The following is a 17,874-nucleotide window of genomic DNA, read 5'->3' on the forward strand; positions in this document are numbered from 1 at the left end:
CACAACGCAGCCAGACAAAGGACATCTATTTACACCAAAACTTTCTATTTTTTTTGGAAAGGCAGAAAGAACGGGTCCCCAGCAGTGTGTGCAAGGTGACAAAAGAGGCAGGTGACGTTTTGCGCACCCCGTCCCGCAGCCCTGCTGCTCTTATCGCTGGAGGCTCTCCAGGCGCGTTCAGCAGCGTGAACATTTTTCATCTATCACACCAGAATATAATGAGGATTAATTAGGTCGCAGTTGCAAAGCGCTCATCAGCGCCAGGCGCCTGCTGCCACCATAATTATATTTATTACGGATGCGCCAAGGAATCCAATGGAGCACTGTTTGTGTGAGTAGAGCATCCCCAAAATCGGTCCCTGGACGTGAAAGAAGCATCCTTCAAAAAAAAAAAGAATTTACGGTCTGAAGCAAGTCACTTAAAGCCCATTTTCTTCCCTTTTTAAGCCCCTCTGGCCTGGCTGGACTCCTTGGCTGGCCCCAGACCTTTCCTGCCAGGAGATGCGGCGGATGCTCGACGTGACATTTGAACCTTCCCGAGGGAAAGCAGAGCTCACGGAAAAGCCGACGAGCGGATCCCGGCGATCGCAGCTCCGCAAATAGCGCTTTCCTCTGCAGAGCGAGGAGGTCGAGGCGCACACCTAGAACCCAGACACGAGCAGCCGCCGCGGGTCGAGCTGGGAGGGTCAGGGTGGGGATTTTGTTCCTCTGGAAAATGTCAGCGCGTGGGAAGGAACATCCCGTCTATCAGTTCAGCACAGCGCAAAGCCGTAACCTCACCCTTTTATTGAAAGCAGAGGGTGCAGCACCTGCTGGGCATCCAACTTGCTGGCAGGGACGGAGGCTTGGTACGCTGTGCGCTTTCCAGAAAGCTAAAAAACTCAGGTTATTTTGCTGGGAAACACAAGCTGGAATGATAAAACCAAGCGGCTGGGAGACCTCCACGCCTTGCTGCAAAACCCTCAGGAAGAGCCAAGCGGCTGCTCATCCCCAAAACGCGCCCGGGTGCACCGGGGATGCGCTTTCCCGGGCTGCAGCATCCCACCCCAGCATCCCACTGAGCCAGGGCTGCCGTTCCAGCTTGGGGGGGTCATGCAAATGTGGGGACCCTTCATCCCTCCCACAGCAGCACAAAGATGCTGCTTCCAAAGCCAAGCCCGGGAATTCCCTTCTCAATGCAGCGGGGCGCAGCTCGCCCATTTATTTTGGCAGGGCTGGAGTTTCCACCTCCAAACCCGTCGAACCCTTGCTGCAACCCCCCCAGGTCCTGCAGCCACGTCCCCAGGGCTGCATTTTCTGGGGAACCGCGCTGCCTGCCCCAAAAACACAGCCAGAGAGTTAAGACGTGAGCATCTGGTGACCAATGTAACACCGGCACAAAACGTGCTCTCCTTCCAAAGGGATTGCTCAGCGCCCTGCACAAGGGTTCTGCTTGTCTGGGTTTTGTGAAAAATCATCTCAGCTGGGCGGTCATGCGCTGGCGGGCAGTGATTTGTGCTGGGCAATAGCACCAATTTGGCTGCGCTGAAAAGACACCCCCTCCCATGGCAGCAGCTCTGCCAGGTGACAAATGACGTCCAGGGGGTTCCCAGCTGTGGCACTCGGGGACTCACACACCACTAATCCTCTATTTAATCCCTTAGTAAGCCGAAGTTCAGCCGGGCTGGGGTGACAAAGGCAGCGCACACGCTGTGACAGAGCAAGGCAGCCACCCCGCCTCGAACCCCCTCGCGGGGGACCCCCGTTTCCCGATTTTCTGCAATCCTTGCAAGCTGTCCCAGGTTCGAAACGTTCGCAAGAGCCGGAGTTCATAGCGCATCCCCGTTTCGTGATTTTTTCCGTCCCCTTTGCCAGTTTAAAGTCGTTTTCACAGATACCCAAAAATAACTTTGTTTTTCCAGTGTCATCTCGGGATCTCGTGTCAGTGAAGAGCCCGTGAGAGCAACCCAAAGTGGAGCAGGTACCTGCTGCTCCCCGTTTTTGGGGGTCTGCTGCCGGCAGCATCATCCGTCTTCTCCTTAGATTGGGGCTAACGAGGGATAAGCAATGAGGAGAAAGAACACAATTAGCTTTTTAATAAAAATACTTGACTCACAGACATCAAGATGCTCCAATCTGCAGTTCGCCCCCCTGTTTTGGGGCTGGAGAAGAAAGGAGCTCCTTGGACAGACAGACAAACCGTGTCCAACCCACCCAGCTCTGCTGATGTCAACCCAGAGCCCGTTGCCATGGCAACAGAGCCAGGACCACAACACAGATTTTTTTTTATTATTTTTTTTTTCCTGGCATGATCTCAGCAGCTCCCAGTTCATACCAGAGAGTCGGTTCTCACGGGACTGGGGGGAATTTTCTCCCCACTTTGGCACCCAGAGCCACCCAGGTTGCTCATGGGCTTCGTGCACAGCCCCTCAAATTCCTTGATAAATGAAGAATATCCCAGCCAGCCTGCGAGGAAAGGAAGGATAGTTAATCCCAGCACAAATGCATGAATTTAAGGAGGAATAAAAGCACCTTTTAACGATGCTTTCCACTTAGTTTCCGTGGAAAACGCTCATCCCCAAATTCGTGCACTGGTGTTTCCAGTAAACAGCTGGGACGCCTGGAGACAGATGCTGGGGCTGGTGCACACAAATGGATCACACAAATAAAACTCTCATTCCTCTTCTCCCCCTTACCGGGCCGTTTTACCCCAAGACAGTGGTGGATTCTCCGCCTTTACGGCATTTTAATCAAGACCGAACATCTTTTTAAAGTGAGGTGAGAGCTCCAACATGCATTATTCTCGCTCGGCGCCAGAGCTGCTGGGTGGAATTTATAGCCCAAGTTACGCAGGAGGTCAGTGCTGAACGCTGTGAACTTCCAGACACACGTACGAGCAAGATCACATCCCAGATTAAATTATGGCACATCCAGAGATTTGTGGCTTTTGTATGTAAAGCAGGGAGCTGCAGGAATCCACCCCGATGAGCCAAAATGGGAATTTGCCGAGGATAAATACAGGAGGACTGCCTCACATGAAAAAACTCTCTTTGCTCAGAAGACACGCAGATTGTATCATAAAAGGGTTGTAATTCCAGCAGGCGAAATTTGTCATCGCTCAGAAGGGAATTTGTGGTTTGGACGGGGCTCTGATAGCGTCTCCACTGCTGGGGTGACGAGGGATGTCACCGGGAACGCTGTGACACCGTCACCCCGCGGCTGGGCTGCCTGTTAATAAGTAAAAATTATAAATAAACAGAGAAAGCTTGAGAAATAGGGCAGGGAAGAGCTCCGAGGGGAGAGGACGGCGCCAGCACCGCGCGTTCCTGCAAGAACCAGCTGGATGCCACGTTCCCACCCTTTAAAAAGTCGGGGAGACGTTGCCCCTTTTAAATTTTGCCGATACAAAAGCGCAATTAAAAGTCTTGCACGGCTGATAGCGCCTCGCCCACCTGCTATAACCGCAGTCTGGGTGCTGCAGCAGCACCGTAATAAAATAATTCCAATCGCATCTATTTGTGAATCTGACTTTGCTCTCTGTTTCTTTGCAAGATGAGAATCATATTCCCTTTTTTTTTTTTTTTTAATTGCCTAATTTGCAGTGCACGTGCAGCACTGTAAATTCATCGGGGCGGGGTTAATGGGAAGCCCAGACATGGCACAGAGCTTTTGCTTGGCCCCAAAGAGCATCTTAGGGGGAAAAAAGAGAATGTGAAGGTTTCAGTTCAGGGGTGCTGACCCCCAGGACCCCATCGCTGAGGGTAGTTGACTCAATGACAGTCCCAATCTTGGTAGAAGCCTTTGTAGAATCTTAACAGCCAGAAAAGTGGTGCTGGCTCATTGAGAAGGGCTAAAGCTTTTAGGCACAGGTTCGTCACATTTTGCCACAGCCAAGGGCACGCGTTTTTCCTTAAATCCTTCTGCACGTCCAGCCTCTCATTCCCCAATCCTTTCTGTCCTGCAGAAAAGCAGCGGGGAGGGAATATTTCCCCCGTGAGGTCAGTGGAAAGATCAAGCTGGGGTGTGCAGGTGGCCGGGGGCACAGATGGGATTTTTCCTTTATGCACCCCCCCACCAAAAAAAGGCGTTTGCAAACGCCCCAGCCACATCCCATCCTCTGCCAGCCCCTTGATCCCCCCCAGCCTTTCTCCTTTCCCCACAACAATGGCAGGATCCAGATGCTTATCTGCAGGATGGGATGCTCGCCTGTCACCTCATCCTTCACCAAAATCCCGATGGATGCTCCGAAAGCATCCACAGGGAACCCCCCTCGGATAAAAAGAGATTAAAAAAACCCCAGAAAGCATCCACAGAGAGCCCCCAAGGATCAAAAAAAGAAAAAAAACCTCAGGAAATACTGCAGGAGAGGGAACGCCTGGGACACCGACAAGATTTCTTAGTCATCTCAACCGAATTATAAACATGGGAATTAGGTGGGTTGGCCCTTATTTAACCAGCTGGCGATGAAATCCCAGCTACAGCAAGGTGCACACACATAGCTTGGACCTGAAAAATCACTGAAATATGGGGAAAATGTTAAGTTTTGGAAAAAAGGGAGCATCCCGCCTCCCCGCTGCAGGACTAGCTGCATCCAAGGTGACGCTGCCGACAGGATGCGGCCCCAAAAAGTCTGGTTGGTTTTCCTGCAGCTGGGACGCACCCTAAAACCCAGCGATTCTCCCTCCCCAACGCAGGGCAGCACCAGGCAAGGGACTCATCACTTTTTATTTATTATTTTTGCTAAACAGGCCACATTTCGGCTCAGGCAGCAGCACATTTCCCTGGCATCGCTCGGCGGCGATGAGGAGGAATGCAAACACGGGACGAAGGGCACGCATCCTCCAGCCGGGCTTTGCGCCACCTTTCCAGCTCTTATCTCTATAGCCCACGTTACGAACAATTGCTACGTCCCCATCTTTTATTTATTAAGGCCTTGATAATTATAAACAAGGCTGCCCTCAGCATCCACCCTCGGATGCACCATGTACCCGCGTGTCCACAGAGGATGCAGCCACATCTGAGCTCAGCGGGGATGTAAGATACTGCGCTACGTGTACGAACAGCCCAGATCCAGCCAAAAAATATGCTTTTTTTTTTTTTTTTTTTTTTTTAATAATTGCAATACGCATTGTTAGAGCAACAGCGAAAAACTTGTTAACGCCCTTTCTCGCTGGCCTGCTGGTGCCCGTGGGGTGAGCAGGGCGGTAGGAGACGGCTCGGGGCCAGCCCGAGCCACGGCTGCAGAAAAACTGCTGATGCTTTCCTGTACCGCGGGGTCCCTCCCTGCAGGAAATAATGCATTGTGCTGCGGAGCGCCGCGCTTGCCGGAAAATCCCAGCGGGGAGATGAGAGAGGAGAGAGGAGAGAGGAGAGAAGAAAGAAGAAAGAAGAAAGAAGAAAGAAGGAAAAAGAAAAAAGGGAAAAAGGGAAAAAGGGGGAAAGGAAAAAGGAAAAAGGAAAAAGGAAAAAAAGGAAAAAGGAAAAAAAGAAAAAAGAAAAAAGAAAAAAGAAAAAAGAAAAAAGAAAAAAGAAAAAAGAAAAAAAAGAAAAAAGAAAAAAGAAAAAAGAAAAAAAAGAAAAAAGAAAAAAAGAAAAAAGAAAAAAGAAAAAAAGAAAAAACAAACAAACAAAATAAATTCACCTTGCCCACAGCTGGTAAAAAAGCAGCGCTACCAAGGAAACCCTCAGAGGTGGTTTAAAGCAGAGCTTGGCAGCCCCAGTAAATTAAGCCAGGCTTAAGGCCAGAGACTTGATCCCCAAACACTCTCAAGCCGTGCCTGGGTCTGGGCTTTTTATCGATTTCCCTACATTTGCTGTGAGCAGCGCCCTTGTACTCGTTTAACCCTGATGTGCTATGACAGCGGGGACCACAGCCAATTACTCCTTGTTTTACCACAGTAATTAATACTGCAGATGGGGTCGTTACCCATGACGGGAAGATTTAGTGACATTTTTCCGTGCCACCTCCTGCATCTGGAGGTCCTTCCCCTGCCAGAGACACCATGTGGTCCCTCCAAACCTAATAGTGGCTTGGGAGCCGGTTTAAGCAAACCCGGCTTGCCAGCTCTGCACTTAGTACGAGCCCAGCCTCTTTCAGCAGCTCAGAGCACCCCGGGGTCAGGATTTGGGCTTAATCACACACAAATCAGCACCGATGCTGAGCAAAGGGCGTCTTGTCCCGGCATCCGCCCAGGAACATCCCAGCGGCGCTTCAAATGGGTGGGATTTGCTTCTGCTCCGAGTCAAAGCAACAAAACAAAACCTCGCTTGACCTTTTCTTGGCAATTTTAAAGCTTTATATTTATTCTGTTTTCCCTCCTCCCATTGGGATCGCTCTATAGACCCCACCAGGTCGCGGCAGCTCTCCCAAGCCGTATGACTCAAAGCGTTCATTTCCATGCAAAAAAAAGCTTTTTCTGTTGTTGTGTTGTTTTTTGGGTTTTTTTTTCCCCCACCAAACCATGTCGTCATTGCTGAGGCAAACAACAGCTTGGAACAGCGCGAGGCTTTTGCTTCGCATGGTTATTTTTTGACCCATCTGCTGAACTGCAAGCTACGAAACCCGCTGTCAAAATACAAAATATATCCCCGCGGAGCTCCAGGAGAGCCTGCGCGTGGTCAGCGCGCTGGCTTAAAAAATAATAATAAAATAAACGTGGGGGAAAAGCAAATTTTTTTATCCCCCCCCAGAATGGAAACTCTCTGGGACTTCTGTAATTAAACCAGCGCTCAAAATGATGCAGGATGCAGCACTTGGCAGCGCTGCATTAACAGTCACAGAATCCTACGATCCTTTGGGTCGGAAAAGACCTGAAAAGGTCTTTTCCGACCCAAAGGATCGTAGGATTCTATGATTAATGCTCTGATCCCCCTCTAGTTAGCAATCCCGGGCTAACCCCAAACCAAAAAACCAGGGGCCAGCTCACGTGGACGGGGCTTATCTTTTCTTCCCCTCGTCTCTCTGTTTATATATGGTTATATTATGAGGCTTATATTGAATAATGTCAGCTGAAGATAACCGGCTTGTTTATACTGGATTTGGCTGGCTCCGATGATGTTGGAAATAAAGGTCCAGCACTGCTTCCCAGCTGCCTCCCGACATCCCGAATTTCTGCAAAAACCCGGAGCCGCTTCTCGCAAAGGGATGAGACACGAAGCTCGACCGAAACGCGGGGACACGCTCTGCAAAAGCACAAGGCCCCCAAAAGTCAAAAATAAGGGAAAAAAAGAAAGAAACTGCAATTAAAAGCCCACCGTGGAAGAGATGCTGAGAGCCAGCATCCACGCACACAGCGAGGAAGCGGAAAGAGAGTCGGGCTGATTTCTGTCAGCCATAAATATCTAATTTCTTTTGTCTCAGAGTGACAAATTTCATTAGCAGAAAGGAAAACAGTTTTTTATTTTTATTTTTTCTTCCTCTTGGGGTTGCTCTGACTGCACCCTCGCTCCTGGGGCAAACCAAAGGCACCTGCCCCTCCTCATCCTCCTCTTCCAAACATGAGGATTTGCCGGTATAACTAAAGAAACAGCCTCGAAAGACACAAATCGCAAATTTCTCAGTGATAGCATCCGCGCATTGCTCAGCTCAGCTCCTTCTGCACGGGGTCCCTGGGGCAATGACCTCAACGTTCGCATGTGCTGCGAGATACATCTCCGCCAAGCTTCTAAAAAAAAATTAAAAAAAAAAAATAAAAAATAAAAAGCAACCTCAAGCCACACATTTAACCTGTAGACTCATCTTCATTCCGAGCGCCACATCCCTCCATCATTTGGGCTGTATTATCTTAATTTTTTTGCCCCACAGAGGAGGGAGGAAGATGCAAACACATCCCACGGAGCCCAGTGATGCTCCTGTGCCACGGGGAGGGTCCGGGGAACCTCTGGTCCCCCACGCTCCCTTTTCCTTCCAGCTATTGCTGCCCACGCAGGACAACACCCAGACCCCCCCGAGCCCCCCGTGTGTTTACGACCCTGCCTTTTCCTTCGCATTTCCTCCAGGAAGGTTCCTCCGCCTCCAAACCCATCTCCTTCACGTGAGCGAGCGCATCATGGAGAGGAAAAGCAATTCAATGGGGCCGGGCCAGCGAAAAAAAATAGCAAAAAAAATAGATTAAAAAAAAAGAAAAATAAGAAGCAAGGCAGCTGGGTGTGTTGGAGACAGGGGTGGAGGGATGGAGCTGCTGGCGCCCGCCCCACTGAGTCACACGGGTCCCTCCCAGCCCCACGGGCCGCGGAATTACGCAAAAATTAGGCTGAGCTCAGCAGCAAGAAGTCAGCGTTTAAGCTGCAAAGCCAGAGCGAGCCGATACCCCGCGGAACCCCGTTTGTGCCACCTGGATTTGTTCCCATCCACGCGCTTTCGTGCTCGGGGCTGCAAAACTCAGCCAGGAAATTCTGGGGAAAACAAAACGAAACAAAACCAAACCACAAATGCAGAAACTCTAAGAGGAGGGTGAGGGAAAGCGGGCAGGAAATTGTGCATGATGAGTAAACAGTCTGGAAAGGGAGGAAATTAATATTTAATAAAAGAAAGCCCACCGCTCCCGTGGCTCTACTCCAGAAAGGAAGCCACCGACTTCGGAGACACCTTCGTTTGTGCACGTGCGTGAGCGTCCTAAACATCAGCAAAATCCTCAAAAAGCCAACGAAATCCCCCTAAAAAAGTCAACCCCGGACCTGACCTTGAGGTCAAAGATGTTTCCCACGGTTTGACCTTCCCACGTAATAAGGACAAAACTTTTTTCCACGGAAAAAAACAAGCAAGCAACCAACCAACCTTACGAGCCAGAGAGGGAAACAAGCCCTCACACATCAGCCGAGAGAGAAATGGTGCAATAGTTCCTTTCCGCCTTAATTTGATATTTGGACACGCAGCGACTCGCTCGCCTGCCCACGTCCACCCTCCCGCTGGGCTTGTCTTGACAGGTGTCAAACCTGCGCCGGAAAAAGCCGTTTGCAATTAAATACATCATTATAGTCTAGTGATAATGAGTGCTGATTAAGATAGCGCTTGACCCACTGCGGTTTTGGGCAGAAGATGCTGCCCCACGTCCCCGCTGCAGCGCCTCCAAAATGCCAATTTTTCCGATTTATGGCACTTCTGGGGCTGCAGTGAATCAGGGCACCTGTGCAGAGAAGCTGTGGGGGGACAGTAACTCCTTGTTCAACCTTGGGGACGCCCCGGCTTTTCTCTTCTCCTCCCGCACTCGTACAATATTTCCCTTGTGCAATATTTTCCTCAACATACCAGAGAATAACGGCTTTGAAAGGAGCGTCTGTTCACCGAGAAAAGCCCCGAGCTCTGAGCCTGCGGTCTTGACTTCTGCTGAAGTTTGACCATTTCAAGGAGAGAAAAAATAGAAGCAAAAAGCTTCAGAAAAAAGCGTTAGTGAAACCATTTCCCCCCACGCCTGGCTGCAAGGCACTTGGAAACCAAAGGAAATGCAGGAACCCCAAGGTTTTCTAAGCAAAGCTTTGCCTCATGGCTTAAAATGCCCTATAATGTGTTGAATCATCATCGTTATCAAACGCCACCACCTCGTGCTGCTGCAGGAACGGCGGGGCACATTTATCTCACTTCTGCTTTGGGTGCTTTGTGGCTTTAACGTTGTTTTTTTTTTTTTTAATTATTATTTATTTTTATTCCTTTGTTTCTTAAAATATCGGGCCCAGTGTTGCACAAGAGCTGCCGCAGGGTCTGAATTTCCAGTGTCCATATCAGTACACCGCAGTCCTTGCTATGAGTATTTAATAACCTTTATTCATTTACACTGTGGAAAAAAAAAAAGGCCACTAAACCAGAATGAGCTAAAATGGAAAGCCCTGCCAGTGTTTATTATTGACAGGGGAGAATCCCAAGCTATGCCAAAAAAAGAAGCTTTAGAGGATGCTGAAAATGTTTTCTCGCCGTGTTTTGCCCTCGCAGCTCTCTCCCCACAAAGAACACACAACTTCAGGGGTGAAAAAAAAGTGCAAAACTTCCCTGCACTTTTGCAACGAGCAATTATCTACAATCGGTTTGTATTTCAGGGCAAATAATCGCAGAAGCAGATGAAATGGCCCGATTTTCCTTTATTTCAGCAATCCCTGGCTGGGAATGGCAATTCCCCTGGCCAAAATATATATTTTTTTCAGCAGCTGCACTCCATACAGGCTCTTACTCCGCTGCAAAAAATGCTTCAGCCTGCAGGTCATGGGCAGGGAAATCACCACCTGTCTGCTCTGAGCTCAACCTCCCAGGCCTGGCTTAACAGGATGGGCTGGACCCTTTGGCCGGACAAATCCCAGGCTTGAGCTTTGCGCCAGAGGGTGTGTGCGACAGCCAGGTGTCCTGGTGGGATTCCAACAGAAACAGCCCCAAATCTCCCTCTGAAATTAAAAGAATTAAAAGGAGGTGGGGTTTTTTTGGTTGCCTTTTTTTTTTTTTTTTTTGTGGGTTTAAAAAAAAAAAAGTATTTATTTAAGTCTGCCCTTTTCTCCACCTTCCCCCCTACTACAATGTAACTCCCCCAGAAGTATTTATTGTGCAATACTGCTCATGTGGGAGGAGAGATCCCTCCCCACGCCGGCATTAATGGACAGCATCTAATTTACTTCTATTTTCTTCAGGGTGCTCCACCTGCCAGGAAGACGTGGCAAGAGGTTATTACACCACCGTGTTTTCTGCACCCCATCCATACACGACCCCCCAGACCACCCCGTATAAACTAGTTCAGCAGTTTTGACACTGCACCGCACTTTCAGACACGAGGAAAAATAAAATATAATTTTTTAAAAAAAAGCACCCTAGCAACAGGTTACAGCACCAAGAGGCACAACATCCCTTGGTGTGTTTCCTTGCAGCAAACAGGGAACTCTCCACTTTTTTTTTTTTTTAATAAGCTATTGTTATCGTTGTGGCACAATGTGATTTATTAGCCAGGCAGGGATTATCAGCGGCTGCAGTAAAACGGAGAGGAAGAAAGAGCTGATGTTTGAAATAGATGCTCTACAGACCTTTGGGAATCGTAGACCAGTTTGGGTTGGGAGGGACCTCCAAAGGTCATTCTGGTCCGAGTCCCTCGTGGCCCCACCAGACCTGGCCGGAGGATGCTCGGAGGAGTTTGGGTGCAGAGGAGCAGGACCCAAGGGAAGGTCCACGCACGAGATAAGGGCAGGTTGGGTTTTATCTGCAAGAGATACGAAACCACGGGATTCCATAAGGAGGTTGTTTTGAACATCGAGTACCTGCGCTGCTGGAAGCTGCTCAGAAATAGGTGGAAAATATGTTTTTGGCTCTTGATGCTGAAAAACAGGAGGGGATCAAAGCTCACACCGACCCAGGAGAGCTGCAAACCACGGGGACAGTCTGGGAATGGGGCATTGTGTGGGGAATAACCCCCAAAAGCCAGTGGGACACCTTCAGCTCAGCAACCTGATCCCGTCTGCTATCAGGAAGGTGGAAAACCCACCCAAAAATCCAACCCCCCACCATTAGCCTGGGAGTTGCTTCAATTTGGAGAAACACTGAGAATAGCACGAAACTGCAAAAGCTGAAAAAGCTGTGGGGAGGGTCCTTAAACTGCACACTGCCAGGATTAAAAAATAATGATAATAATAAAAAAAAAAATTTAAAAATATATAATGATGTATCATAAATCAGGACTGCAATGCAAATAGCAAATCTCCCTGCCTTCTCTTAAAAAAAAAGGAATAAAGAGAGATAGATGCTGTGCTGATGCTCAGAAATGAGGAGATATTTGCTCTGTCCTCTCCTCGCTCCCCGTTTCCTTCCAGCCAGGTGGACATTCACTCACTCCATCAAAATCATCACCTCTGCAGGACAACTAGGCTGGCATTCAACAAGGATTTTCCTAATGGGGGGCGAAAGGGCACCATGATAAACCTCTCTCCATACAAGCTCTATGCTCCGAGTCACTAAGCAGCAGCCCCTCTGCTCGTTAATCACATCTGTTGGGCGAGTTGCACTTAATTAACAAAGAACAAGGTTTTCAGACCATTAAAGGGCACAACAAGCTCTGGGTACTTGGACTGGGGAGTTCACATCTGTGCTTGTTTCTCCACAATTAAACAAAACCAGCATATTGGTGAAAAAGAGAGACACATAAGTTAAGCATCATATTGCCACGTAGATACTGGAAGCCTTTATATTACTGCCAGGTTATTCCAGTTTTACCCAGATTATTTTAGTTCTGCTAAAGTGTTTTGTTAGTGGAGATTTATTCCAATTTTTTAAAATATTTTTTATCCTTTAGCAAGATAACTTTGTTATTTGCTGCAGCAGAAAACCGTACAGGCTCCTGGTGCTATCCAGAAGTTAAATCAGGCAGCCAGGAGCCACCACTGAATTCCACGCTCTCCTTTACCCCGCTGTCCTTTCTGCAGACCATTCATGCTGTTTCTGGGAACCGTCACATCTTTTTGCAGTTAAATAAAAGCCAAACATCGCACGAACATTTTGACCTGTATTTTGCCAACACGTTGCATAAATACATCGAAGCGCGACGCAAACACGACGTTGGATTTTGCTGTGCAGCTGGGAGCCCTTAAAACCCACGGTTGGGGCCCCGTTTCCCCAAACGGCACGTTCTCCAAGAAAACAACCCAAAATGCCAACAGCAAAGCATGAAACCAGCAACGGGCAACATTTTGTGCTGTGTCTCCCAACGAGACCCATCGCCCTTGCCAAAGGCAAAGCCACCAGGTTGCTCCAGCTCCCATCTCCTTGGTGCTCTGCGTTCCAGCTGTCCCAAGACGAACCCGCCACAGCCCTCGGTGGGTCCCCAGGAGCCAGCCTGAGCCTTGCTCCTCGCCTTAAGCCAGCAACTGGTCCCAGAACCAAGACTAAGAGCCTGCCGTCTCACCAAGCTCCAGCACCACAGCGGTCCAGGACACGTCATAGCTCAGTCCCACCTAAGCAGCTTCTTGGGAATTACCAGCCAGCAGAGCTGGGACAAAAACACCTCTGAGAAGCTTCACCAGATGATTTAGCAAGGCGCAGTTCACCCGTTTCGTTCCCTATCTGCTGTGCAAAGGCTGCAGATGGTCTTGTGGAGACTCAGGACCAACACGCGTTGAATTTGGAGCAATATTTGGCGCAGAGCATGGAGAAGATCCTCACAGCCCAAGCTCTCAGAAGAGGAGAGCTGGGGGAGCAGGTGCGTGAAATAGTTGGTGAGGAGCCTGATGCACATCAAGCCCAGGGAGCTGCACGTCCCCATCACCTGGGGAAGGGGGCTCCACCTGGGTGCAGCAACCCAAGAAAGCCCAAGGAGATGTTGGCCCCAGGCCACCGGAGCCGCTCCCCGCTGTCCTCCAGTCGTGGCAGCACCGATGCCCAAAGCTATGGACAATTCCTTGGGGTCTGCAGTGAGCTTTGCCAAAAAGGAGCCACTCGAAGCCTTCCCTGGTGATGCCCAGCTCAGAGATGATGCCGCCAACCTTTCAGAGATGCCACCACCAGCCAAGGGCTTCCCCTTGTAGCTGTGGGGGGAAGGCACCCACAGCAAACCAAAACACTCAAGCAGACGTGTTTTCCTCAGTTGAACCCTGCAAAACCCCCCTTCTCGTTAGAGCAGGGCCCATGCCAAACGCTAACAACGCAGGGAAGGATGCTGAGCATGAGAGGAGGAGGAGGAGGAGGAGGAGGATGCTCAATAACCGCAGTCGTTCTCCATCCCCCGGGGGAGTCGCGCTGTAGAAAACAAACAGCGATCACTGGGGCGAGGGGTGAGACGCAGATCGTGGGCTGCGATAGTTCCGCTTGCTAAACGCGAATTAAAAGCAAATCTTTTATCTATGGAGAGCAGAGCCAGGGGAGATGGAGATAACACAGCTCCATTGCACTGCAGCCTGTGATACCAACCCCGCCGCCCGGCTTTTAATTGCCCCCTCCCTGCTAAATTTAATTGGAAAATCAACAAGCAGGAGCCTTCAGGAGGAGAAGCAGAAGCAGAGGGTGTCCGCCCGGAGAGATTAGTCGCATCCACCTGTCCTAATGATGTCCCCTCCGTCCAGGGAGTGACACAGCCCCGGGTGTCATGGGTGGCTGAAGGTGGGACTGGAACCACATCCCCGACATCTCAGTTCTGTCTTTAAATATTCTGTCTTTAAACAGAGAGTAAATATTGAGCTGCAGCTCAGGGAGCCCCGGAGAACAGACACAAAAACCTACAAGGCTGCCGAGGCAAGGTAGAAGATAATTTATAATAAAAATGAAAAAGCACACAATTTTATTGTAAATTATTGCTTATGGTATAGGAACACATCCACACTTACAGAAATCCAGGCAGGTAACAGAGTACAGACACCTGAAAATCAGCAGTGCGCATGTAGGAAATGTAACGGACACTGCAGATCTTCCGTTTTCGGTGCTGGTTCGGCGTCAGATTGGTAACGCTTTCGGACCTGCCCCTGTTGGGTTTTATCCTGCATTTGTCCAACTACTGAATTTTTAATCTTGTTTCCCAGGTTCCTGGGGAGCTATGTCAGAGCTGCTGGAACGCAGAAAATATTAGTTTTTGAAAAGATTGTTGTAGGAACAGCATCTTTATGCCTGGTGTATATATATATATATGCATATATATACATATATACACCATCTGCCCTTTCAACCACCCGCTTAACTGGGGAACAAACTTCATAAAAAAGAACATTTCGGAGCCGTTTCCTCAGCTGCCAATAACGGCAGACACACGATTTACAGGGGAAACGCGTACCCAGGGAAATAAATGCAGGCAATAAAAACGAGAGAAAAGGGGGCGGTTGATGAGTTTGGATGCCTCTCCCTCCCGTCTTGTCCTCACATGGGTTTTATTTTCAACCAATACTTGTTTGTTTGTTGATGGAATCTCTCAAAGGAAATGTCATTTTAAACAGGTTTTTCATTTGCTATGTTGCATCTCTTCACAGGGAGTGGGGTTTTTTTTCTTGCCTCTCAAAATCCAGGGAGGGTTTGCAGAGTGTGATATCCCCCAATTGGCCTCAGGAGAACCCACTACAGCCCGGAGGGAATTCTGACATGCCCGTCAATAACAATATGCAGGATCGGGTTTATAAATCTGTGTGTGAAGTGCGCACATGCGTTTGTGTGTGTAATTTTGTAATATATATTGTCAGCAATAGTTGCTTTGAGTTGCTGGACAAGCAAGGTAACGACATCCCATCATGGAGACCCTTAAAAATCAGTGGTTTTCTCTACCTGATGGCAAGGCAGGCAAGCAAATGCATCTACTGTTGCCATGAATATAATAACAATGATAGCTAGAAACTAAATATAGCGACGTCCTGTTCCTGGTCCTTTGGATTTTGTTTCCGTTCCAGCCCAGCTAATTCCTGCTTCTTAGCAAGGGACTCCTGCACCGGCCACGGGGCATCATCCTTCAAAAAGATATAGCTGGAAAATGATCCAATCCACTCTCATAGTATGAAGATTTTCTTGCTTTAAAAGCAGCCGAGAAAAACCTTAATATCCAATAAGGCGTTGCTGTAAATCATCAAAATTAAAGTGCCGTGGTGCGAACAGGCGGTGCCTGCGCTTGGCGTCGGCAGGAGCCAACCCCGCTCCATATCGCCCCAATTCTCCCAAATTTCACATGCACAAAAAACGTTGCCCCACCCTCAGAGCCCCCATCCCCGAGCTGGTGGCCTTGGGGACGTCCCCAGAGGAAGAGCCCAGTTCCTCCCATTCTTCTGCTGCTGGCGCAGGTGTCCCCCCCGCCGGCCCCATTGTCCCTTGTCCCAGCCGGGGGGGTTTGCACAAGCAGCTGCAGACGGTTCACGTTTCCTTCTTTGGCCTTGGAGACACTTTTTCTGTTGTTTTTTTTTTTTTTTTTTTTTTTTTTTTTAATCAAAGCTGGTTTTACATTTTTTTTTAAATTTAATTTCATATTTTTTTGTAAGTGCGGCATGCCATTCCGCACGATTTCTGGCCTCCAGAAGACAATTTGGTTTTGATTATTACCCAAAATAGGGGGTTTATGGACTTGTTCAGCTGAGGGGATTGGGAAACAAAACCCCTTTTAACTTAAGAACCGGGACCAATTGATTATCAAATGGGAACATCAGCCCAACTGAGAAGAACATTTAAAAAGCATGGGGCATTTAATAAAAAACAATAGAAGCACGATGTGTTTTTAAATTACCAAAAACTACTCTCCTGCCAAAACTGTGGGTAAAAGTATTAGCGTAAGCTTTGCAGATGAAGATCCCTCTAAAAAGTGGTGGGGGGAGAGGTTTTCTTTCCATGAAATTGTAACCAGCCCATAAACAGCTCAAGCAGGAACATTAAACTTTCATTTAAAAAAATTAAAATCCACTGGAAAAAGTTATTAGCTATACTTTTGCAAATCAAAGGAAAGGATCTGACACGGCAGTCTCAAAAAAGGAGTTTTCTTCCCTAGGACAGGAGCCCCAACTTCCACATCTTCTCCCCAATTACACCTCAAACACATCCTAACAAAAAATACCACCAGCAAGTCACTGATTACTCTGCTGGAATGACCTCTTCAAATAATTTCTAGTTGCATTTTGAAGTGGTTTTGATTTTGTCCATAGCCCCAGCTTGGAAAAGTCCAGAGGAGCTGCAGTCAGAACTGGCCATTTCTTGCCCCTGGAACTTGATTGGACAAAAAAATGCCCATTTTGGTTGCTGAAATAAATCGTGGGTTGAGCTTGTCTGAGCATTTCAGCTGGCGAGAGCAAACACCAGCAGTGTTGTTGTTAAAGCAGAAAGGAAATGCTTTTGTGTTGAGCTCTTTTATTTTGTACGAGTCAAAAGAACCCCCCCCCCCATTTCTTCCAGTAGGAAATTCTGAATAAAACCTGTTTGAGGTGGCATCAAACTATATTTTCCTCCCAAAGCAGCTTTTCAGTGTAGCCACTGACCCAAAACTCTTCAGTTTTGGAGCATTACTGTGGATCCCCACATCCTATTTTCAGCTCAGGTAGGAGTGACGCCTCCATGTCACCCAAATGATGCTTCTTCCAGGCACGCTGGATGTCACCAGGGATGGAAAAACAATGGAAATCTCTAATCTTCAGGGTTTTTGGAGACTTTCCTATTTAGGGTATGAAGGAGGGAAGTGAACAAGGGGTTTAATTGTTTCGGTTCCTCGGTTGGGTGGTTGTAGCTCACTACAGCATCACGGAGCTAACTCAGCGCACGAAAAGCAGATAAATCGACAAATAGGAGGATTATGGGAACAAACACGGAATTCATGGTTATGACGGGTGCCTGCTAAGTGTGGAAAGATAAGTCAAGGGGCATTCTGTCCACCTTCACCCTCCATAATATTGTCGCCATCCTGACCTCTCTGCGGGCAGGAATCCACTGGAGAAGGATGGTTCTACAGGAAAATAAGAAATGATGGTGGGTCCAAACTGGGACATGCCCGGGGACGCTCCGATGTGCAAAATGCTGGTTTGCCTACGTGCAAAGGGCGAGCGCACCCGCTGCAGCAGAAAAGAAGTCGCCGTCTTGCTTGGCATCTCCTGGTCTGGAAAAAAAAGGTTAACCGCAGCAAACCCTGCACCAGTAAATGTTTAATTTAAATACTTAAAAGCATTTAAGTTTCGATCGCGCTGCTACAATGCTTTTGGATGCTAACGCAGGGTTGCGGAGAAGTTGCTCCGAGGCCTTTTAGGGGCTTTTGCGACGTGAACGTTCGTTTAAACGTTACAGCGTGCTATATTGACGCCTTTGCCCTTTCCCTGATGACCTTCTGCGCAGCCACCGACGCCGGCCAAGCCTGGCCGGTTCCCGGCGCTGCACCGGATCAGGGCCAAGTGATTAGCGACTCATTAACGCGGAGCATCACAGCACCCAGCGCGGTGCCGGAGCAGCATGGCCGGACACGGCGGGTCTGCTCGGCACGGCATCGGGGACCGGCGCTCGGC

General features: G+C 48.7%; 1 protein-coding gene across 1 annotated transcript in view; it reads right to left on the reverse strand.

Annotated features, from left to right (window-relative positions):
* Positions 1–17,874, reverse strand: part of GZF1 (GDNF inducible zinc finger protein 1) — a 53,735-nt gene that overhangs the window by 26,306 nt on the left and 9,555 nt on the right. The gene's annotated exons all lie outside the window — the stretch shown is intronic.

Source organism: Caloenas nicobarica, chromosome 3 (assembly GCF_036013445.1).
Source record: "Caloenas nicobarica isolate bCalNic1 chromosome 3, bCalNic1.hap1, whole genome shotgun sequence".
Taxonomy (NCBI): Eukaryota; Metazoa; Chordata; class Aves; order Columbiformes; family Columbidae; genus Caloenas; species Caloenas nicobarica.